At 40.9% G+C, this 23,796-nt stretch overlaps 2 long non-coding RNA genes across 6 annotated transcripts; one reads left to right on the top strand and one right to left on the bottom strand.

Moving 5' to 3' along the window:
• Positions 1 to 3,949: 3,949 nt before the first annotated feature.
• On the top strand, positions 3,950 to 8,765 carry LOC120438059. Of its 5 annotated transcripts, XR_005611634.1 has the most exons (7): positions 3,950 to 4,004; positions 5,818 to 5,999; positions 6,365 to 6,570; positions 6,686 to 6,810; positions 7,166 to 7,301; positions 7,751 to 7,846; positions 7,989 to 8,765. It is a non-coding gene; the product is annotated as an uncharacterized LOC120438059 (long non-coding RNA). The 5 variants fall into 5 exon arrangements; XR_005611633.1 differs by lacking the exons at positions 3,950 to 4,004; positions 5,818 to 5,999 and having other exon boundaries at positions 6,218 to 6,570; positions 7,989 to 8,763; XR_005611635.1 differs by lacking the exons at positions 3,950 to 4,004; positions 5,818 to 5,999; positions 7,751 to 7,846; positions 7,989 to 8,765 and adding an exon at positions 7,460 to 7,546 and having other exon boundaries at positions 6,218 to 6,570.
• Positions 8,766 to 11,686: 2,921 nt separating this feature from the next.
• On the bottom strand, positions 11,687 to 14,579 carry LOC120439186. The gene is made up of 3 exons (XR_005612448.1): positions 14,529 to 14,579; positions 13,327 to 13,484; positions 11,687 to 12,369 (listed from the first exon to the last, which is right to left on the bottom strand). It is a non-coding gene; the product is annotated as an uncharacterized LOC120439186 (long non-coding RNA).
• Positions 14,580 to 23,796: the final 9,217 nt, after the last annotated feature.

Below are 23,796 nucleotides of genomic sequence, written 5' to 3'. Positions count from 1 at the left end.
CCCCTTGTTCTTCTGGCCGGCGTGGTTTCCATCCCGGGAGAGAAATTCCTCTCCTGTTTCAGATAAGGAACATCTGCCCGCGTGTGGCTGGACTGTGGGATTATGGGAATTTTAGCATATGGAAACATTTGTTTAGCCTTTGTGTTGACAGTGTAGAGTTATTTCTGCGGCAGGGTTTTTAGCGTGTTGAGACTCTTTTTATTGTATACGGGGATTTAACCTGTAACTCTGGTTGTGTCTGTTTCCATGGAAATAAATGGTGTGTTTAAGGCCAACGTAGTGTCTGTGCCCTGAGCGCTGACCCACTCACTCCCCTTCTACTTGTATGTGAACGCACTTTGAGGTGCAGATTTAGATCCACCACTTTTAGCGGCTCCACTAACACTGAAGCCTCACACAGAAAGTCATTTCCATGTGACGTTTATTTACTTTCCGGCTCTTTGAAGCTTCGCTGCCAAATGTGGAGGAAAAGTTTTATCTGGAGCTCTGCAGCAGGTATAAACTGATATTAATCTTTAACAGGGCTGTGAAAACTGAGAGCAAACAAAAGGACTGCTGTATAATGCCGTCCACCCACTTAGTTTCATTGGTCACATGACTGCATCATATGACTAAAATGCGTCGTTGTTTTCAAAAAGCTCAGTTTTCCTTGACCAAAAACGCCGTCTCAGTGTGGAGGCCAACACGGAGAGAAAAAGAAGCTTTTAGAAGGAAAACGTATCAGTGTGGACGTGGCCTCCGTCCTCTGCTCTGATCGGCTTCAGCTTTCTCTACACCTCTGAAACCTGCTGCTGTCTGTACACATGCTGTGTTTGCTGTTCTCTCACAGTGTCAGGTGGAGGAGGGGGCGGAGTCTGTCCGGCTGCCTGAGGACACTCGGGTGGAGTGGTGGCACCGTCCTGAGAAGCCTGACAAACAGGAGCAGCATCACACAGAGCGAGTGAAAGAAAGACGAGCGTGTGAAAAGCGGACAGTTCAGCCTGACCCTTAAACGCCCCACAGAGAGAGACAGATACAGCTGTGTGGCCTGGAGCCAGGGAAACATCATGGATGGAGAATCGTGCTGCTCACAGTTACAGGTGTTTGTTCACTTTCACTTGGTTCTCTTTCACTTATTATTTTATTGTGTTTCTGTGTGAAGCTGTCGTGTCTCCTCTGCAGGGACGGTTCAGGTCCAGGATCAAACATCAGGAACAGAAGCAGCTCCATTGATCCTCTGATGGCTGATCAATCAGTTTGATCTGTTTGATTATTGATCAGTGATGTCAGAGTGGAGTCAGTGTGATGTTGTTGTTGTGTGTTTGAGACTTTTAGTGTCCATGAAGGTCTCTGCTGCCGTAGATCCTCTGAACTGTGACAGAGGTCTCACTCTGGAGGAAACTCTCAGCACTTTCCAGCAGCTCCTCCATCATGGAGGACGTTCCCTCACTGTAACAGGTGGAGGAGAGGAAGCACAGGTGGATCCTCTGAGGAAGAGGAGTGTTCCTACAAACCACATGGTCACATGACCAGAGGGGCGTGGCCTTCAGTGGTAGTAATAAAGGAACAAATATGACACTTTGAAGGCTCCAACAAAGCAGACCTGTGATCACTTTAACTCAGTATGATGGATTGTTTGGATTTGTCTTTGTTTCTCTGGCTTTTCTTGTGTGTCTGTGTGTCTTTGTATGTTGGATAGAGTCATGTGACCTGCCCAGGGACGACACATGAGCAGCTCAAATCTGGCAGGTTTCCATCTTCTGTTTTTATCCTGATGTCCATGAACATGAACTCTGTCCCGGTCAAATAAATCCAGATAAAAACAGCCGGTTACATTAAATCTGATCCAGTGTTGTTCTTCTTCTGTGGTGTTTGTGATGGAGCAGCTGCTCCTGATGTGTGTGGAGATGAAACCTGGGCTCCTGCAGCTTTCTTTGCTACAGAAAGTTACATTTAAGATGTTTAATGTCACATACAATGAAGTTTAGGACTCATTTAAACCAGCATGAACTAACAGTTGTATAAGGAAAGGGAAATAAATGAGATGTGAACACCAAGAAATAAGTGAAATGATGATGAAGAATGCAGAACTATAATTTAACCCAAACTAGATCCCCCAGAAACATCCTCAGAAATCCAAACCTTGTCTCTAAGACCCAGAAGTAACACAGTCCACACTAGACTGTGGATCCACCACAGCCCTGCAGGACTGTTTGGACAATATGGTCTGGAGTGTATTCACAGAAGGAACAGACTTGGAGGGCCACACATCTGCTGCACTCTCATACATCTGCACTGAGAGTGGAACAACAACAAAGACAAAGTGTTCCCAAAGCAGAAGCCATGGCTCAACAGTGAGGTGCAGCTCTACTGAGAGCAGCGCCTTCAGATCAGGAGACCAACAAACCTACAAAGAGGCGTCTGATCTAAAGGCATCAAAGAATCCAAACGCAGATTCAAACAGCGCATCGAGGAACACTTTAACACAAACCAGAAACATGTGGCAGGGATCAAGACACTCCAACACGTTCTCACTCCCAACTCGTCAAATGTGTGACGCATGTGTAACGCTTCCGTCCTTCATAAATCACAGACGCTCAGAAAGGTTTGGCTTTTCACGGTTTATTCCTGCAGAAGACAGAAAACACTTAACAGGTGTCTTCTGGTGGTACAGCAATTGTAGCTCCCTCACAGTGCAAACGCGCGCTGTGTAAACAGACATACAATCAACTTCTTAATAAAGAAAAGATGGAAAATAATCATTTCTTCAATTTTACAGTCTGTCACACTGAACTTGTATACAAAAAGAAATCTTATCACTTATAAAAATACATTTCACAACCGTATAAAACAAAATAACAGGATAACAAAAATATCACTGGCTAAACATTTCCCTCTAGTGGACAAATTAACAGTAGCGCATTACATTTTCACTTGCTTGTGCTTTGCAGACAAAATGACTGTTAACAAGCTCACGTACCTGCAGAAGACAGAAAACACTTAACAGGTGTCTTCTGGTGGTACAGCAATTGTAGCTCCTACAATGTAAAACAACATTACAAAAAGCACAGAAAAACAGTAAATCCAAACACATTTCCTGCTATACGCAGCAACCACTAGGGGGCCGACAGAAGCTTACTGCCAAAGAGCATAAATACGGCACAAACACCTTTTAACAGCAACCAGCCTTTGTTTCGGTTACACAGTAACATCCTAACATCAATTTAAACCTATATACATCGACATGTACAACTTATGTATCAACATTCACACCAGAAACCATAAAAATGCCAGAGCCTTTCATTACAGAACTTACCCTCACAGTGCAAACGCGCGCTGTGAGGAGCGGAAGCCTTAGCAGCTTCTAAACGCTAGAGTGAGATCCGGTTTCTGGGTTTTCAAAATAAAATACAACAAAAAAAATGATAAAATTCACACTTAAAATAATAATTAAGTAAGTGCATGTTTTTCAGATGTCTTTTTAACTCCGTTACACATGGTCAGGCTCCCTCTGCTTCACCCCCCTCGCGTCGAGAATTGACGTGCAGGGTCCTCCTATTGAATACTATAGAGCTCCCTAAACGTTGTTTATTGACGACAACAGATTGCCGTGGAAGAGCCTGTTGTCCGTATATTTATACATTTCCGAAATCACATTGTAGTGACGTGTACTGAACACAATATATTATATAATGTAAACAACTACCTGAGAAACAGCAGATACAGCAGATAAATTAATTATAGGCTATTACTTTTGTATCATTTATTGCATTTATCGAGGGAGAGGTGTATGCTGGGTAATGGCACAGCTAGCGACACGGTGACTTTATTAACCCGTTTCGGCTGTTATCAGTCCATACAATGGGCGTTATTAGCAGAAATCAGTCCCAGAGATATGGGCCATCCACCTGCTAGATTGTTCAGAAGGTTGTTATCATCCATCCAGATGGAGGATCACTAACAGGAGCGTGGAAGACTCCAGAATCCACTCTGGCTGGAATCCGGTGGATACAGCAGTGTTACAGGTAAGACCATTTAAACGGACAGCATTTATAGAATGACTATTAAAAGTCAGCGAGTGTCAATAATGTTAATGTGGTTATGTTAGTAATACACCGAGTGCTAATATAACAGCTTTAAGATGCATTTGTAGATATTATTACGTGTTTTACCGTCTTTATGGTGCTAGCTTAAAGTTACGGTGTAAACGTTAGCTTATATTGTAGTAAAGCTGTTACTGTTTAAACGATGTTGGGACAGAAATATTAGCTTCTGTCATGACTGATGAAGTTACTAGTTAATAAAGTTTCCAGTAAAGTGATTAATCGCAGCCACAGATTAACAGTAAATATCCCGATTAGCTTCAATGCATCTGTAATAAATATGTGCAAGTTTCAGTGCTTCGTTTAAACTGTATGATACTTATACTGACCCAGGGTCAGTGTAAAATACAATCCTAGCTGTGTGAACAAAGCCTGGCTCCTTTAATCCTGCATGACAAACCTCAGGATGCAGGTTATTATTACTCTTTCCTGCTGGCACACCTGTCACACCTGAGAGTCAGCTAGAAACTTACAGTGACGTGGACATCATGCAAAGACTGCCAGACTGTAATACTGTAAATGATCAGTGACTCAGGTTAACACTAAACTTTAAACAGTCCCTCTGTGTCTCTGTGTGTGCTGAACATCTAGGATTGAGTCAGGCTGCATCAGCAGAATCTGTTATTTGTAAATATCAATATTTTTTATTCAGGTGTGGGGATAATATGTAAGACTGCAGTGAAGCGATGTACCAGATTAATCCCTGGCCAAAGGTATCGTACTTAAATCAGACTACTGATCCAGCCACATCAGCCTTTTGTGAGGTCTGTTTAAAGTAGACTTAAAATGAACTGCAGGTTCCTGAGAGGTGGACTGTGAGCACAGAAACACATGTTCATACATACAGCTGCAGCAAGCTTACATTGATTTTAAATAGATTTGTTACTCTGATGTCTGTCTCTCTGTTAGTCCTCTGACTGACTGGTACCTGTCCAGGTGTGCTCTACCTATGACTACTGGGACAGGCTCTAATAGAAAGTTTCTATTATTCTCATTTAAGGTATTTAAGTGCTTATTCATATGCTTAGTTGTGACACTGTTATAGACTGTTCAGTGAAAGTTTCTAAAACTAGATGAACTTACTTCAGCATCAGCAGTTTGAGAAAACAACTCCCTTTACAGGTGCTGATAAGGCCAAGGGCACAAAACAGCTTGACCATTGATTCGTTAGGTTTCATAGCGAGGCACGTGAAGTGTGGTATGATCAGTTTGTAACTTCCTCTTCCTTGGAATGCAAAGAGGAGTGGGAGCACCACTTCTGTGGCAGAGCTGACATGACTGTGAACTGTGATGTTTGATGTGTGTTGGCTCTCCTGCGCGCAGTAATAAATAGCTTGATCACAGCTCTTTCTCTGTTGCAGACTTTATTTACAAAATTCCATGATACCCCCCCCTCCCACTGTGAACCTGAATTGAATATTCAGAAGACATTTGTTTAAATAGTTCTAGAAATCTGAGCTGTTGGTGTGGTAATAATATTAGAGCTGGCAATCTTTCTTACTGAATCTCTACTCTGAGTCATGTTACCTGAGATTAATTCTATGTTTACCTGACAGCCTGGACAAATGTGCTGTGTGAAGGATGTAAATCAAATCAGATCTTAACTGCTTACATTTAAGGAGCCGGGTCATATTTAATTGTAATATGAACCAATGATTTTCTGATTGCTGATTCTAAGAGAGTCTTTGTGGAAATTTGGCTTTTTGTCATTTTAATTCTCTTTTCTGTTTTCCAGAACAGTTCTCCACAGTCACTGTCCACATGGGTCAGTGGGACCAAGAAGCACTCTGCTAATGTGAGACTCTGACCAGCAACATCCAGCAAGACCCAGGCAGCGTTTTCTATCTCCCAGCTGGAGTTTTTTTGTTTGTCTGTGACTGGAGAGTCAGATTTTTGTTGAGCCTCACACTTGCAGAGGTAAGTCAGTTTGCAGAGATCCCTCCCACCCTGGCTTTATGTGGCAGATTTCATATCTGAAACAGTAATATTTCAGTGACTGCTGCTTATACCACAGGTTAATACACTCTACTGATCCCTGATGGGAGAATCTTCACCTCTGCCAACAAAGAAGCCTGGTGGATATTTGTTTACAGACTGATGATGGGACATCATGCTCTGCATCTTCAAAGTTTGTCTCTTGCTTATTATTGATACACAGTAATGTGAAGTATGCTCATATCTAGTATAACTGGACCAACCTGGTGCTCTTCCTTTATGGAGGCTGTTGAGTCTGAATGTTGGATGTTGTGTATCTCGTGTTCTCTGGGCTTTGTTGTCCTCAGTCTTTTTGCAGGATCAGAAAACAAAACCAGGAGACCTGTAAATGTTTCTTCTCCAATTGGATGATGATAAGACTGTGACACGGGATGCCACCTTTAGTCTTGTGATGAGGCAAAGCTCAGGAAGCAGTGTGATTAAATGGTACCCACATGTGTGCTGCTGAGAAGGATGTACAGGGGCACCTGCAGCCAAATCCAAGCCTCCTCAGGTTAGTTGTAGTTGCAGAATGCTTTAGGACTGAGACAGCTGAGGCATCAAATGTTTGATTAAAGCGATGAAAAAGAGAAGTTTCTTCCTGTAATTATCACTTTTAAAATCTTTAGCAACTTCAAGTCTGTCAGCGTGCTGAGGTCACAGAAACAAGAGAAGAAGCTTCAGACTTCAGAGTGTTGTTTACAGTTTTCTGTCATCATGATCTCCCCTGAAGTTTATCACTATTATACAAGCAGTAAGTCCACAATACTGTAATGATGATTCTGACTTTGGTCACAGTTGCATAATATTTTAATAATATACAATTATTTTTTGTAATTCATATTTTTCTGTTAATTAAAAATGTACTTTATGAAATTTGTATTTGAGAATGAAGAATGTGACAATATATTTTTGTTCAATATTTAATTTCTTTCAGTTGCAATTGTTAAATGAAATATATACATACATATATATATATATATATATATATATATATATATATATATATATATATATATATATATATATATATATATATATATATATATATATATATATATATATATATATATATATATATATATATATATTCTGATCTATGCTCACAGATGGTGACGGTGTGGAGAGACGGTGGTGTTTCCTCAGAAGAACCAGCAGAGTCACCAAGGACACGAGTCCATCTCACCACCTTGACTTGCTGACTGATGCTCGTCTGCACTGCACAGAGGAAATCAACTGACCGAGGTTTGTCCAGTGCAGTGTTATGAAATGTATATTTGTTTTATGCTTACAGATTTGTTTTTCTTGACAGAGGCTCTGCAGAGGTTAGACAAAGCAGAGAAAATATGTGCTTTACATTTTACTGTGATTTACTGGGATATTTGTTGCCTGATGTTCAGCAGGAATGGAGAAATGGAATCAAAGGGAGAAGTTTTTGATGTTTTTGTAATGATGTAAGTAAATCTCCAGTTTCTGAGTGAAGGAGAGAGGAGTCATCATCCAGGTAAAGTGACGTGGATCAGTGGACACACTTGTCTCCCCTTTAAAGGAGACACTCTTAGAGAGAGACGATCCGAGTCATCCTTAAATGTTAGTGCTTTCAAATACACAAACATTTTTAAAGGACAAAATCGAACATCCCACTTTGACTGTAATACAATTAAATCTTTGCATGTGTGTTTTCAAACTCTCAGATGGGCAGGATATCAGTCTTGGACTGTCTGACCTGCAGCACTGAATGACCACCACACATGAGCATGTTCCTGCAACATTCAGCAGCTTTGCTTTTGGTAAGTAGAGTTACCTAACTACAGTAACTATAAACACATGCCATCCATTTCTAACGGCCTGGTTACTTCCTGTCAGTTATTTTAGAAACCATGTGGTCACCTGACCTAACACTGTTTCTTCTTCTTCCCCTTAATGTTGAAGTGTCAAATGTCCAACAGCTGGAGAGGAAACTACACCAGTGTACTGGGATGTTTCACCAACACGTGCCAGACGCTGTTCCTTCATGGTTTCATCACCAGAGACAGCCCCGCCCACCTCAGGACCTCGCCATTGATCATGATGGTTATAATAATGACAGCGAGCGGAACTAAGACTGTAAAAATCCACGACCAGAATGTTTAGATGCTTTCTAATTATTAATGAATACTGAGAGCCTCTTTCTGTGTTTTGTCTGTTTTGGTTTTTTTTACCTCATTTGTTACTAACAAAGTTCACCAAACTCACACAGTTTACTTTCTGTATGTTTCCATCTTTACCAGCCACAGTCTACCCGCAATTAAGCAAATAATCCTTAGAAATCGTCGTTTTTGTCTTTTGTATTTGATGATAATTCAGTGAATATACTGCGCTGCTTCCTTTTATTGCGTCTCACATTGCTTTAAGTTTTTCAGTGTCCAGTTATTTTTTACTGCTGTTTGAATTCTCTGTATCTTTGACCCTGTAGACTGTTTGATGGACTGCTTGTCTTCCTATTTGTAACCGCCGCCTGTTTTTGACTAAAGATTTGGATTTCTGACTGTAACACAGCCTCTGCGTGTCCTCCCTTTGTGTCCTCTTCCTCTGTGAATGTGTTGCATGTGTCACAGATTCATTTTATTAACAGCTTTCCCACAGTCAGTTGCATCAGCATTCATTCACAGCACATTTCAGAAGGATTCAGATCAATACAGTGATCTTATAGTCAGAATTATCCTGACAGACTGTAAATTATCTTTCATCAGGTCAATTTTAAAGTTCAGTATTTCAAAGCAGGCGTTATGAAGAATCATATTGGCATTAGGACTGTAACAATATGTACTAACAAAGTCAAAGTTTTTTAATTATGCTAGAATATTGGAAGACAATCAACTTTTAGTGTTTCCTGCATATTAATTATACTGAAATAGAGATGGTGACCATAACTGTACAGAAGTACTAAACAACTGACAATCTAACAGACATCATTGGCCTGAGCCATCATGCACAGTGAGTCTGATCCTGTGCTGTGAGAGTCTGACAAGCATGTTTCTGGTCAGTTTGGAAGAAATAATATCACAATGTTGATCTTTTTATCAATATTCCTTCTCTTTTACAACATAAAGTGTGATCAAAGCTACTTATGTTCACAGCATGTAATAATAGTGATAGTCCAGGGCATTGTGGTCTGTTGAGCTAGGGTTAGGGTTAGCAATTCAGACATATGTAATCAATCTCTTGCTGGATATAACAAACACCTAGGAATTTGTATTATAATTTGATTTTCATGAAATAGTCATATTCTTCCCTCGGTTCTGAAGGACAAGCTGGAGAACTCTGGAGTGGACCATCACCTCACTACCTGGATTCTGGACTACCTCACCGACCGACCACAGTATGTGAGGACTCAGGGCTGTGTGTCGGACAGGGTCGTCTGCAGTCACGGGGCCCCACAAGGAACGGGTTCTGGCTCCGTTCCTCTTCACCATCTACACTGCAGACTTCTCCCACAACTCCACCCAGTGCTTCCTGCAGAAGTTCTCTGATGACTCTGCTATAGTCGGCCTCATCACTGATGGGGACGACAAGGAGTACAGAGGACTGACTCAGGACTTTGTGGACTGGTGCCAGCTGAACTACCTCCAGATCAATGCCAGTAAAACCAAGGAGCTGGTGGTAGACTTCCGCAGGCACAAACATCCTCCACTGCAACCACTGAACATCCAAGGTATGGACATCGAGGCTGTGGACAGCTACAGGTACCTTGGTGTTCATCTGAACAACAAACTGGACTGGACTCATAACTCAGACGCCCTCTACAGGAAAGGGCAGAGCAGGCTGTACCTGCTGCGGAGACTCAGGTCGTTTGGGTGGAGGGCCCACTCCTGAAGACCTTCTATGACTCTGTGGTGGCCTCAGCCATCTTTTACGGTGTGGTCTGCTGGGGTGGCAGCATCTCTGCTGGGGACAGGAAGAGACTGAACAGGCTGATCCGAAGGGCCAGCTCTGTTCTAGGATGCCCTCTGGACCCAGTGGAGGTGGTGAGTGACAGGAGAATGGTGGCTAAGCTGTCATCCCTTTTGGACAACATCTCCCACCCCATGCATGAGACTGTGACAGCACTGAGCAGCTCCTTCAGTGGGAGACTGCAGCACCCACGGTGTGGGACGGAGAGATTTCGCAGGTCTTTCCTCCCCACTGCTGTCAGACTCCACAACAAAGACTTTAACTGATCAAACACACACATCCACACATGTGCAATAACACTAATGTGCAATAATCCTTTCTGGCATCGTTGTATTTTTACTCAGTTGTATATAGCATTTGTATTCTATTTTTATCTTATTGCATATTTTATTCTATTTTATTCTACTGTATATAGTTTTTTATTTTATTCTATTCTGTACAGTTGTGTACTGTATTTATTCTTATTTTATTTTATTCTAATTTTTGCTTCATAACTTTTGCACTGTCCACTTCCTGCTGTGACAAAACAAATTTCCCACGTGTGGGACTAATAAAGGTTATCTTATCTTATCTTATCTTATCTTATATTCAGTATCAGTCATTTTATATTATAACCACGTATCCACCCAGGCTCATGGTGGGGCAGGGCTCTGTCCTGGGATGCTTGAGTACAAGGTAATGTACACCCTGACCAGGTATCCAGTCTGTCACAGTTGTTTTCAATATTTGGTTCTAAAATATGAGTGAAAACAAAAATCCAACTAGGATTCTTGCATATGATGGATGAAGTCTGTCTTTGACTGTATTGTCCAGCTGATCCATCAAACCCCCAGCAGGTGAACCTTATCATGACATAACACGGTAATAAGTGCATTCCTCTTCAATAAATTATTTGGATGTGCAGTGAGTCATTCAGGACTGTAAAACGTGAACTACAGAACCCAGAGTCTTCATCATTAAATCTCTGGTTGCTTCATTTTTCTATCCTATATCAGATACTTTAAAGGTTTTAGTAAAGTTGCATTGTCATGGTGAGGCAAAGTGTTTTATGTGTGTGTGCGTGTGTGTCATAAACGGCTGTAAAAGCCCTTTAATTAAAGAACAAAGCGGGGTTTGAGTTCGAGTTACGGCAGACTGGCGCTACTTCTAAACGGAACGCAGCCTTCCTACGGCGGACAGCTAATAACAGGAATTGGACGCGCAGTCCACCCTAGACCACAGCAACCACCATAGCAACAGCCTAGCATGTCTTTAAAAACATATTCTGTCTTCATAACTATCAAAAACGTGAAATGATTTGCAAAGCGTGAAAGTGTTACAGCTGCAGAGAGCTATGGCGGTATCTTTGGAAGCTGTTTACATAGCTAATAATATACGATGTAACCATGGAGACAGTCAGTCACGTGAGCTAGCGGTGCACGTTTACTACAGTGAATAAGGTGATTGTGTGCACAGCGTCCACACGCTGCACAGGGTAAAGACATTACTTCAATATTGTTTTATATTTATATATATTTGTCTTGTGTTGACCATCACCTCAGGTTCACCATTACAGTTTCAGCATACAGATGTACACTGTCTAAATGTGAACACATTCTAAAAAAATCATGTCTCAGAAATAAGCACAGCTGTTCATGTTTGTCATTATAGTTTTATTTGTAAGAAAATTGTGAACTTCACATTGTTTATCTAATCAAAGAACATTTGACAAGTCTGAGTCATTCCTTTGTCCTATGAGAGCTGGAATAAATATATATCCTGACAGTTACAGTTGAAACAGTAGAGACAGGTAGAAATGGGCTCAGATTAATCTTTGCTTAGTCAGACACCTCCTGTGTTGGCCTTAACCCAAATTTCCCTCGGGGTCAACCTTCAGGATCAATAAAGTTTTATTGAATTGAATTGAATCATATTAAAAAACAAACAATAGCACGATCCGTGTGATTTTGCATCCATTTCCAAATTGTAGTCAAGCAGCCCAGTCTCATACATAGGTAACAGAAATGTCTCTAATGTAGACGTGTACAGTGTAGTGTAAGCATTAAAAGATCATAAAGGAAACACTACTATTTATGTGAAACTAATTGTAATAAAAAATGAACAGGTGCTTTACAGATTTAAAAGAAAGAATCTGAAAACAACACTTTTTTTGGTCTAAGTGGTCAAAGTAGAAAACAGAACTGATGTTCAAGAACAAACCGTAGCTGCACTAATATTACACATCTCCATTGTTGTGGTGAACAGACATGTTGCTTTTAAAACCACATGCAGTGTGTGACCATGACTGTCCACTGAGACCATGAACGCCACTTCGCTGAAGCATTCTTCTTCTTCTTGCCATCAGAATGGAAGCAGACAGAGCACGAGCTGCTTTGATCTACTTAAAGGAAAAAGCAGAACATCTGAGCTGAAATCATTAAGATAGAAACAATCGTTCAATGCAGTCTCTCAGGTAGCTTAGCCTGTTACAACTGTTGATACAAGCTAAATACAGTTAACACAGTGTCAGGGAGCTCCAGTGTGGGAACTAGTGGCTTTAGGTTTGTAGTCGTTTAACTTTCATCCATTCATTCATTTAATTCAGGAGGAAGAAATGTCAGGTGGGTGCAGGCTGGTTACATGTATTTGGTCCCATGCTGTCTTTAACTAAATGACTTGGTTCACTTTATGGCTGGGCTGTATGTGGGGTTATATCATGTTATTTGGGCAGGAGTACCTGTCCCCTGTTAGGCTTAGAAAGTTTCTCCATAAGCAGAGCTTCTAACTCTTATAGCTTTTAGCACATCTGTAGCTGTGCAGGCTGACAGGTTTTTAGTGGCTCTTTTTACCCCACACTGGTTGTGAGTGTGTAATGACCCCCACTAGTTCTTTTGGGTTGCAGTTAACTTGGGAGGAAGGGGTGGGTCTGCCAGGACTAGATTAATAATAATGATCTGGGATACATAAATTTCATAATGCATGCATATATCTCTATAAACCTGGCCTGAGTGCTGCCATTTTTTACATTCAGTTCTTTCTCTTAGAAATGTTGGATCTAAATAATGAATGTGTTACAGCTAAAGTGACACTGGTCAGTGTAAATGGCTCATTGGGACAAAGAAACCTTTAAATTAAATACCATCACCTGATATCGAGTGTCATATTTATATTACATTTTATAGCTGACAGATATTACTAAATAGATAGAATTTACTAAATGGTTGATGTACATGAAAAATATGTCCATAATCACAAATGACCATGAGAGTCAGTAGAATTAATTCAACTAAACACTCAAAAGACGTCCTTAAATGTTCTTTAAGTGGCAGAACAAATGAACAAACAGTTAATCGCTTACTTGAGATGAAATCTGCTCAGCTACTTTGAAAACAGCTTCTAACTGGTTTCTCCTTTAACAGGATGACTGCTCAGGGGTAAGGCCATGATGCAGTCCAGCAGCCTTTATGGTTCTGCTTTGATTCACCAGGAACTATTAGGGAAACCTTTCAGTGCCTCCTGTGAAAGACACAGGCATAAACACAAACATTTATTAACATGTTCCACAGTCTTCCAGTTTGATTTTCTCATCCTGTGGACAACAACGTACAGAGATGCAGGTATATTGTTAACTTTTGTAAGGTTTCTTTACCGAACATATCCAGCTGCAGCTCCACTGTGATCCTGAACTGGATAAGCACTTGAGAAAATGTGTCAATAAATGGACAAACATCAGCTTACTATGTTTATCCAAACAGACGGGACCAATAATGCTTCACTGAGTTAGAGACTTTAACAGTCTCTTCTATGTAAGAATGTCTCGTGATAGACCTGCAAACTTGACAACAAAGGTTTTTCAGACTGCATGTAGCTGTCCTCTATGTCAGCTCACACATTTACATTCATGTCACACTTATTTCTGCTTTCCCATTTTTAACATTATTACTTACATTTTGATTGGATACCTTGAGTTTGTAAATGATCAGATTACATAATTGGAATACAATTCAATATAATTCATGTATCCAATTCAAGGTCGCGGGAGGATGAAGCCTATCCCAGCTGATACAGGACAAAGACAGGCTGCCAGTTATCGCAGGGCTAAGACAATACGTGTAACAGAAAATCCACTTAAATGTTTGATATCGTGGCTCAAGAGTTGGGAGTTCGCCTTGTAATCGGGAGGTTGCCGGTTCGAGCCCCGGCTCGGACAGTCTCGGTCGTTGTGTCCTTGGGCAAAGACACTTCACCCGTTACCTACTGGTGGTGGTCAGAGAGCCCGGTGGCGCCAGTGTCCGGCAGCCTCGCCTCTGTCAGTGCGCCCCAGGGTGGCTGTGGTTACAACGTAGCTTGCCATCACCAGTGTGTGAATGGGTGGATTACTGGATATGTAAAGCGCTATATAAATACAGGCCATTTACCATCACTTAAATGTTTGATATTTCTAATAATAATCATAATTATGACTATTATTTGAAATATTATTTAAAGGTTTCTTTATAAATACATTTCAATTTTTTTATAACCCCTAAAATATAAACCTGAGCTGTTTCAGATTCTGACCTCTGACCTCAGTGACCAGGCTGTGTCCTCACTGCAGCTCCCTCTTGGAAGTACGTCAGCTTCTTGTCTTCCCCCAGTGTTGACCGCCTGCCCTTAATATCAGGCGGGTACAGTACGTGTACTGTACCTGAGGAACAAAACAGGACAAACACTTGCCTTCATTTAAGAAGTACATTCATACAGAGATAATCGATGGAAACACACTAGTTCACCCTTTGGGAGGAATCAGTTCCTGTGAAACATTTCTGTAAATCAACATCGTGGAGAATGAATGAAATGAGTTCTTCAGGTGACTCAGCAGACCCACACTGACAAATGAAACTGTGGAAGAAGAATCTGGATTTTTGGATTTCCAATCCAGTTCTGGTTTAAAGTATTAAGGATTAAGCAAGAGTGCTCATCTTTGCTCTTCTGTAATCTGTGTTACATAAATTAGTAACAAAAATACAGCTGAGTAGAGGCTTTACAAACCACCAGCAGCCATAATGCTAAATTTTAATCTTCAAATGTTTCTGAGCCATCTTCAACCTGCTTTTAACACAGGAAAGTCCCACAGTCAATGCAGCCTGACTTAATCCTAAATGTTCAGCACACACAGAGACACAGAGGGACTGTTTAAAGTTTAGTGTTAACCTGAGTCACTGATCATTTACAGTATTACAGAGTCTGGCAGTCTTTGCATGATGTCCACGTCACTGTAAGTTTCTAGCTGACTCTCAGGTGTGACAGGTGTGCCAGCAGGAAAGAGTAATAATAACCTGCATCCTGAGGTTTGTCATGCAGGATTAAAGGAGCCAGGCTTTGTTCACACAGCTAGGATTGTATTTACACTGACCCTGGGTCAGTATAAGTATCATACAGTTTAAACGAAGCACTGAAACTTGCACATATTTATTACAGATGCATTGAAGCTAATCGAGATATTTACTGTCAATCTGTGGCTGCGATTAATCACTTTACTGGAAACTTTATTAACTAGTAACTTCATCAGTCATGACAGAAGCTAATATTTCTGTCCCAACATCGTTTAAACAGTAACAGCTTTACTACAATATAAGCTAACGTTTACACCGTAACTTTAAGCTAGCACCATAAAGACGGTAAAACACGTAATAATATCTACAAATGCATCTTAAAGCTGTTATATTAGCACTCGCTGTATTACTAACATAACCACATTAACATTATTGACACTCGCTGACTTTTAATAGTCATTCTATAAATGCTGTCCGTTTAAATGGTCTTACCTGTAACACTGCTGTATCCACCGGATTCCAGCCAGAGTGGATTCTGGAGTCTTCCACGCTCCTGTTAGTGATCCTCCATCTGGATGGATGAGAACAACCTTCTGAACAATCTAGCGGGAGATGACCCATATCTATGGGACTGATTTCTGCTAATAAAGCCTGATGGACAGATAACAGCTGAAGGAGGTGAATAAAGTCACCCAGTCGCTAGCTGTGCCATTACCCAGCATACACCTCTCCCTCGATAAATGCAATAAACGATACAAAAGTAATAGCCTATAATTAATTTATCTGCTGTATCTGCTGTTTCTCAGGTAGTTGTTTACATTATATAATTTATTGTGTTCAGTACACGTCACTACAATGTGATTTCGGAAATGTATAAATATACGGACAACAGGCTCTTTCGCAGCAATCTCTTGTCGTCAATAAACAACGTTTAGGGAGCTCTATAGTATTCAATAGGAGGACCCTGCACGTCAATTCTCGACGCGAGGGGGGTGAAGCAGAGGGAGCCTGACCATGCGTCACACATTTGACGAGTTGGGAGTGAGAATGTGTTGACTGTGTTGCTAAACACGAGTCCAACATCATCATCAAGTTTGTGCATGACACAACCATCATAGGCCTCATCACAGACAACGATGAGACGGCCTATAGAGAGGAGGTGATGGCGCTGTACGAGTGGTGTCTGGAAAATAACCTGACTCTCAACATCAGCAAAACTAGAGAAATGATAGTGGACTACCGGAAATGACCAGTCAGGGAACACCAGCCCATCCACATCAACGGTCTCAAGGTCGAAAGGGTCAGCAGCTTCAAATTCCTTGGAGTCAACATCACCGAGGATCTCTCCTGGACCCTTCACACAGACACTGCTATCAGGAAAGCTCGCCAGCGGCTTTACTTCCTGAGGAGGCTGAGGAAGTTTGGCATGAACACCAACATCACCTCAAATTTCTACAGGTGTGCAATTGAGAGCTTGCTGACGAGCTGCATTACAGTTTGGTACAGAAGGTGCTCTGCCAGCAGCCGTAAATCACTACAGAGGGTGGTGAAGGTAGCAGAGCACATCACTGGCACGAGGCTTCCTGCCATTCAGGACATTTATCTCCAGCGATGCCTCCGTAAAGCACACAGCATCATCAAGGACCACAGCCACCCAGCACATCAGCTGTTCTCCTTGTTACCATCTAGCAGACGTTACAGGAGTCTGTCTGCTCGGACTACAAGACTTAAAAACAGTTTTTACCACCAAGCCATACGACACCTCAACCACAACACTTAAACACACACAACACAGCACTCAGAAGCTACCCTGCAGCTTCACAAGTACTCTGTTTAATCTGCACTGGTCTCTCCACTTATTGTTATTGATATTTATATTTAAAAAGTGCAATACTGTAATAATTTAGTACCAGTGAAAAACTTTGGACTGTTCAGTTTGTACTGCTGCTCCCCGTCATATTCGTTTTCAAGATTTTCTTTATTTAATCACTAGTGTACATATATTTATAGATACATATATATTTAGTCACCTTTTCTCTTTTACTACGTCTCTCTAATATTTTGCTCTTTACTATTTTTCTATTTATTTTTTATTATTTTATTTTATTTTATTTTATTCTACTGTACCATGCTGCTGAGTGACTGTCTTCTGCTCATCAAACACATTTCATTGCAATGTTGACCCTGTGCTAACTTGCATATGACAAATAAAACTGAAAACCTCATTTCACTCATTTACTGTGTTTGAACTTCATTAACTTAGAAATACAGGTGCTCGATGACCACTGTGTTTGCAGCATGTGAGCAGCAGTGATGATATTTATTAAAGTTTTAATGACTCTGTAGTGTGGCTGGAACAGTCACTGACATCCGGACTCACATCAGGTTTAATTTGGTGACACAGTACGGTGAACGGCCCCTCGGTATACTCATCTGACCTCTCAGAGCTCAGCAGGTCATAAATGTATCGGAAGACATTAAATATAATTTCTTCACTATAATTCTAAGTTATATTATATCAACAATGCTTTTGAACATCAAATGAACCAAAACTGTTTCACAAGAAAATTAAAAACTACCCTCTAGTGAATTTAGCATGATGGCTCACACCACTGTAGACTGCTGACTGAACCAGGACCCATGCCAAAGCCACACAGTCACATGGTTTTATTTATAGTATATTCAAAAAGACTTTTACTCTGAAAGGAAACATCTCCTTTTTCTAGTTTGTGTCATTCTTCTTTCATTTTCACAGGAGAAGCAGTGCTGAACCATACAGCTCATCTTCATCCAAAGCAACAAGAAGACAGGAAACATAATCATATCACTGAGGCACTGTTGATATTTGGTGAATGAAAACACACACGATAACTTACATTTGGATCAACACAACAAGGCCAATAAAAATAGGAAATATCCAAAAAAGTGGCACGTCTAATCATAAAACTTGAACAACCTTTTTACTTCAAACACAGACTAAAAACCTAACACTTAAGGGGTGTCCAAATTTATAGGCTGCATCCTCCTAGGGACCCGTCCTTCATGGTCTACCTGGGCTGGGCCCTCCGAAGGCCGGGAAGGCCGGAAGTGAGCAGCTGTGACTTCTGTTTAATCAGTTTTCTGTTTGACATTTATTCAGCTGTCTGAAAACTATAACTTTAATCTCAGACAAACCGATTTATTCAGGAACAAATAAAACACTGAAAAAAGCCAAACAGTAACATTTTAAGTTATCTAAGTGACTTGTATATAATGTTTAACCTGAGTAGCAAAAGACTGTGGGGATCTGAAAACGATGCGCCAGGAGTTTGCTGTTCTAGCCGGGTCTAGTGAGCCTAAACCCCGGCTAGCTATCGAGCTTGTAGGTAACGTCGTCTCTCAAAACGTTGGAGCACTTTTGCAAGTATGTGATGTCTTGATAAGCCGAGCAGATATTTGAAGTTTACACAGCTACATTCTCGCCTGAAAATATCTTAAAAGTTTATTTTGTGACCCAGACAGAGTAATTAGAGTACTATTAAAACTTAGTAGTGGCCGCCATCGTTAGAAACTAGAATTGGCTGGGCACGCTAAGAATTCTGGGATATGGTGGGCCACGAAGGATATACCTGATCCATCCTTCAAATTCGGGAGTACGCATATGTTGGCTGCATTCGGAGGAGTCTCAGAATTGGGACAGCCCTTGTCGCGTCGCTGTGACGCAGTCGGCTTACAAATGCAGCCCCAAGAGGATGCAGCCCATGAATTTGGACACCCTCTTAACCTAACTCTGTTGGTCCCCTGACTGCTTCTCCTACAGAGATACAGTTTAGAGATCAGGAAAAAACCAACAACAACAAGCATTTCAATTACGTCACAGTGACACAACGAAGGCTTTCCCAATTGGAAGGCTGCTCGAAATGCAGCCCTCAAATGCGTCCTCCAGAGCAAATTCTTTAGCAATACCGTGCCCTGCAAATTATCGTAATCAGTTCAAATAATTTTCCTCATCCTCAGTTCAGTGGCTAGATTATGTCTCTTACACACAAGGTGTCAGAATCAGAATCAGAATATGGACAATAAGAGCAGGCAATAAGAGTGAAATAATAAATACACAGAATATACAGTATATAAAGTTTTAAAATTAATGTGACTGAAAGGTGAATAAATTACTGTAAGTGACTAAAAGTGAATAAAGTGTCGGTGTAGTTTATGTTTATGGGTATGGGAAAATGGTCTTGCGGCTGGAGTTAAAAAGCAGAGTGGCTTTGGGGACAAAGGTGGCTCTCCTCCTCTCAGTCCTGCAGGAAATGCAGCGGAGGAGTCGCCCAGAGGGGAGACATTAAAATGCGGAGTGAAGAATGTGAGAGGGCTCATTGATGATTTTGGCTGCCTGTCTCAGGGCCTGTTGGCTGAAAACCTGTGCCAAAGTTCTGACAGGCAGGCCAATGATTTTAAAGCACACTAATGCAGTGTGCTGCAGTCTGTCTCTGATGGCTGAGGGAGGAACCAGCAGGTGATGGAGATGGTGTGTTTATCAGACATGCACTAAATCTAGGAGAAGAGCAGCTTGGTAGTTATTATGTATATGGCTATGCCGAGATTAGTGGTAAAAATATGTCTGGGAATTTTAGGCTGTTACTTTCACAGGTGTGTTACGTGTTTTTCAAATCAGGCAGATGTCAACCCCTGACAGGTGCTTCTTTTTCAGACATTAACATAGCCACTCAAGACAGGCTCACGAGATTGAGAGCCGACCATGATGTGCATCTTGTGATAATTTGGGAGCACGAATGGATCGAGTTGAAACGCATCGTTTTGAAACATTACGATTGTAACAGTTTGTCGATAAAAGGCTGCGAGGAGAGCTACTCTTTGAAGAATTTGGGCTAGAGACAGGTGAGGAGCAGCACCGCCTAGTTCTTGACCAAAGCTTCCTCGTTAGCGAGTTAAAGACCGGTTGAAGATGTTCTGTCTTGTTTTCCGTTCTTCATGAGGATTAAGTCTCTAAACTAGCGGGCCTTGTGGAAACACAGACCCAACAGGTAGCCCTTAGGTCTTCCTCAAATAATTTTTCGAGATTTTCAGGACACAAAAACTACTTTGAGTTCATTAAAGCAGTTGTATACCCACCTAGAGGTCTTTATTTTCCAGTTTTACCTTATAAAACCCACTCAGTCAAGCTTGTGTTTACACTCTGTCACACTTGTGCTGAAATCAACAACCAGCCATGTAACCATAGCATGAGGAGTGAGCTCTCCGAGGCATGTGGACCACAACTGAATTTAACCTGGCCTTAGAAAAAGGCTATAGAATAGCTAAAATCATGGAGGTATGGCACTTTGAGAGAGACAGTAATACTATACACTCAATATGTACATCATTTCCTGCGCAAAAAAAACAAGAGGCTTCAGGCTACTGTTAGAATGATCTTGCCTGAAGTGCTTTATTACTGTGCCTTATATTAATTTAATATTGATCAAAACTGCCATATAATCAAATAGAAGAAGTGTTAGGTGTGCACAGCCCTAAATAATAAAGTCATGCGAGTAAGTGTCCTTCAGTCGTAGACTCTCACCCATGATTGCCATACTTGCCATATTTGCCTGTAGAGCAGAAGATAAGAGGGCACCATCTGGTAGGGCTGCACGATTTTGCATAAAATGAGAATTGCGATTTTTGCTTAGAATTGAGATCACGATTCTCTCACGATTTTCTTTTCCAATATAAATATTTATTGCACTTATTAACTGCACATCAACTTCGTAACAGTTGAAACTGAACATAAAAACAATAAATAAACATAAAAACAATAAATGCCTCACATTTTGTGGTTGCCGCAAAATGTTGTACTGCTTGAAATTCAGTCTCCACTGTTGCTCGACACTGCGTGTATAGAGCAGGTAGTGCAACAATAGAAAAATAGTTGCGGGGACGGCACTGTGTAGCGTTTGTCTAGGGTGTTGATCATTTTCCTAAATCCCTCGTTTTGCACAGTGTTGATATATCTTTGGTCAGGTGATGAGTAATAGCCTCCGTAATTTCTTTGTGCCTCATGGGAGTTCGACGTGTATCCGGTTGTTCAGTGATGACGTGACGAATCCTACTTCCGGCCTAAAGTAGTCTGCGTTTAATATGGGTTTTGTGTTGTTAACATGTTTAATGTTTTGTATTTTCTTCTATTTAATCTCAAAAGCTCATAAAACAGTCAGTGATCACTGTTGACCTCCCTCGGCTTTTATTACCGCTAATCATTTATTTAAGCTCAGTTTTTAAAACCTTACATGCAACTACAGCACAGCCCATGCAGCAGTATATGAATGACTAACCTCGTATTGTGGCTGGATTATCTCACTTGTTCTCCTGGCTGAAGTTTAGTCCTTTACAGCATCCTGCCATGCGATTACATTTGTTCCTGACCACCGAGAACACTCACGTTAACTTTCATCGAGTGGAAAAAAGTTAGCTTGTTTATATTATGCTAACATAGCTGTGTCGCTAGCGGTCACGTAGCACATCATTATATACCAGCTAGCCAAACTTCAGTAACCCTACAAACGTCACTGCTGTTTAGTTTTCTGTCTTCATTTATGTTGGAAGTTATAGCAGAGCTGTACGTTTGAATTTGTTTCAAAACCCCGCAGTCAGGACATGCTATATTGTATTTAGATATAAGCTAGCGAGCTAACTTCCTGCTAACTTCTAACGCCGTTAAATGTCATAAATTCCATTTTTCATGGATGCCTGGATGTTAAACTCAATTGTTACACCTGGTAGAGCAGAACACTGATCATTTTATTAAAGATGAAAGACTTCAGACAGTTTTTCCAACTCTCAGTAATGCCATGGTGATCGTTTGATATATGGACCTGCAGCGGAGTTTAGGCCCAGACACGGCCAGTGACGCCAGACTGAACAACCGGATAGGGAAGGCTGTATAAGGTTCCCGTTATTGATGTTTGGGTGGTTGACCGGGACGGATTTTCTCCTGTCACTTTCGTCATCCCTGACGTGTTCTCCGTTGTTTTTCCCTGCCAATTTGAGCATCACGGCACAGCTTCTGTATCACGTGGTATAAGGCTCCGCCCTTGTCATTTGTTGAGCAGGAAGAGTGAGCGCTTGTTTTCATGCAGATTACGTCCCGGATCAAAATGCGGTACAATCGTCGTCGTCTTTTTTTTTTTTTTTTTTTTTTTCGTTGTCATTTGGAAATGAGATCGCACATAAGTATGAATCGAGATCGCGATTTTCTAACGACATTAATCGCAGCCCTACCATCTGGTATGGGAAAGTTACTGAAATTCTGTTGTTTAGACTAGAATAGGGTGCCTGGTAATAAAACTGTCAGGTGCGCATCACCATTTTGAGATCCGCAGCAGTGTGTCGTGCAGGGCGCATCTCTCTTCTAGTAATAAAGTGTTAAATGGTCTACTGAGAAGTGTTTTGTCTTCCATCGGATGCCTCTGAGGAATCAAAAGAACTCGGTAAAGTGTTGATATTAACACTACCCATCAGATGTTGTAAGTGATGAGGCTAAGATCCTTTACATCAAAGACTACGAGCCTAAACAAGGCATCACTTTAGACCCTGAAAACATAAAATTACACCCTGCTAAAAGACAGATGTCCAAACTGTGTTTAAACTCGTTTTGGGGTTTTGGGGTAAATTTGGACAGAGAAATAACCTTACACAGAGCAAACTCGTGACCCTGAGGTCGCTCATGTTTAAAATCATGTAAATTCAACAACCCCCAAAGTTTCGGGTTGTTTATGACAAGCATAGGATGCTACCCGGAGGTCTGACTTTACCTTTTAGTTAATGAGTTTTTAAAAATGTTTCCTGCTTTAATGCTTTAATCGAATTTGATCCAAGACTTCAACTTTCCTGTATGGTTGTCGGGCCTAGTGGGTCAGGAAAAACCTTTTTTGTCAAATCTGTATTGGAAAACTGTGTACATGTTTTGAAGGTTGTTGAAAATGTTGTGTGGCTTTACACATCCTTTCAGCCTCTATATTCTGAGCTTCAAGAGAAAAATAAAACGATTAAATTCATTGAAGGTCTCCTTGATTCGAAAAAAAAAATGTCTGTAAGACCGAGAAGAAACTTTGCTTTGCTGAAAACACTAACCACAAGCTTGCCAGAAATTTGTGAAGATATATTAGAAGAATGCACAGCCAACTTTATTGAGGCTGTATGCGAGATTTGTATGAATCTTTTTAAAGGAAATATCCCTATCACACAAGGCCAGCATAAGAAATTAAAACGTTATAAAGAGAAAATAAGACAGATGGCTAATAGATGGGATGGAGTCAGGAAGAAAAAGAAGTTCATGACTCAAAAAGGTGGTTTCCTGTTACCACTTCTCACAACCGTGCTACCTGTTGTTGTGGATCTAGGTATAGGCACCATTCGCAAATAAAAATGCAGAAAATGCATTTGATCTCGCCTGAGCAGGTCAAACGCTTACATGAAACATATGGAAATGCATCTCGCACAAGTATTAGAGACAAAGCAGAAGATGATTTGGATTGTGA

The sequence above is a fragment of the Oreochromis aureus genome, linkage group 3 (genome assembly GCF_013358895.1).
Source record: "Oreochromis aureus strain Israel breed Guangdong linkage group 3, ZZ_aureus, whole genome shotgun sequence".
NCBI classification, from domain to species: Eukaryota; Metazoa; Chordata; class Actinopteri; order Cichliformes; family Cichlidae; genus Oreochromis; species Oreochromis aureus.
Note: the sequence above shows the minus strand (reverse complement) of the source record. Positions and strands in the feature narration are given on the sequence as shown.